Genomic DNA, 1,456 nt, shown 5'->3' on the forward strand with positions numbered 1-1,456 from the left:
ACGCTGTTTAGGACGGCCCTGCAAAAATGCAACAGAGCGGAATAACGTGAGACATTCGGCAAGGGAAAAGCAGAACGCAAAATGCTACACTCTCATTGACAGCAATAACAGAAGGCCTCCACCGGCTGCCATAAGACACGCTCCGTTTTTTGGGCGCGATCACACCAAGGCGCGTCTCTCCAGGCACAGCCACTTCAGAAATACATTGGCAAAGCGTATCTGGCAAAACAGTGTGGTGCTGCTGTGGAGCGGGGCTGCTCGTGCAAATAAGAGATCAAATGGGAAAAAAAGGAAACAGGAAAATAAAATGTATTCTAGCGGTTGTCGAGCTCTTGTTGTTGCTGTGCTATTGAATTATGAAGTATGTCATTTAAATACCTCTAATATCAACCCTAAATTGTTCCACTGTTTCTGCCACATCTGTTAGCATCAAAACAGGAGGGAAATGGTAAAGTAGTAAAGCCCGCCTCTTGCTTGACGACATTGAGACATTGATGAGATGTGCGATAAGTTAAAACTATTTTAACTTTTATGCATTTCTAAAAAAACGCGAGTAAAACATGACACGTGGCGCAATAGACGTGAATAGGGAACATGAGTTTTGCTGGCAATGCATTTCTAACAATGCGTCTCGGTGCATCTCGAGGCCTTTGCCTGAAGCAGTGAAATGCCGCAGTGGCGCAGTAAGCCATTGGAAATAATGAGTTTCACATTTTAGAGCGCAGTGGTGCCATTGTTGAGTTGTGGTGAGTGTGGTGGTTGGCAAATACTGTATAGTCATTGGTGTCATCAATCATGTGTCTGTACCGCAAACAGACTATCTTCATTAACCAGACAACAGTCAACATGTTCTATTTTGCTAAATTGACATGTTTTGTCACAGCAAAGAAGCTAGGGGCCCAATTTGGATTTATTTTGCTTGTTCATCTCATGATGAAGTAAAAAAAGAAACTTGCAGTAGCAGCATTTAATATGTGTGGGTTAAAGCCATGTTCTGGTTTTATTTGAACAGTTGTTTTTGGTCAAATGGTTGATAAAGTTCATATTAGATTTAGGCCTTCAATGTCATTAGTGCAAAAGTCCAAACTTTCAAAAAAGAACAAGTTAAAAGGAGAGCAAAATAGCACTCACGAGACTCTTGAATTTGGAAATGGAAAACGTTAGAGTATAGTGCCATGAAGGTGCAGTTTACTTACCAGACAATTTGAGTATATTCCTAAAATCTCTGCCAAACCCAACATATGTCTATCTTTTCTAATGTAAATTATGTTGTGGGAGAACTTTAGTTTTCATGGTGTCCCGTTGACGCCACTCGCTCCAAGTTTTAAACGTGCTGCTTTTGAACACACCCCGAGTGTGCTCTAAAACGTGCTGCTTTTGAACACACCCCCAGTGTGCTCTAAAACGTGCTACTTTTGAACACACCCCCAGCGTGCTCTCTCAGCGGTAGATTCGG

This window comes from Anarrhichthys ocellatus, unplaced genomic scaffold, assembly GCF_004355925.1.
Source record: "Anarrhichthys ocellatus isolate YVR2014 unplaced genomic scaffold, GSC_Weel_1.0 scaffold47, whole genome shotgun sequence".
Lineage (NCBI taxonomy): Eukaryota > Metazoa > Chordata > Actinopteri > Perciformes > Anarhichadidae > Anarrhichthys > Anarrhichthys ocellatus.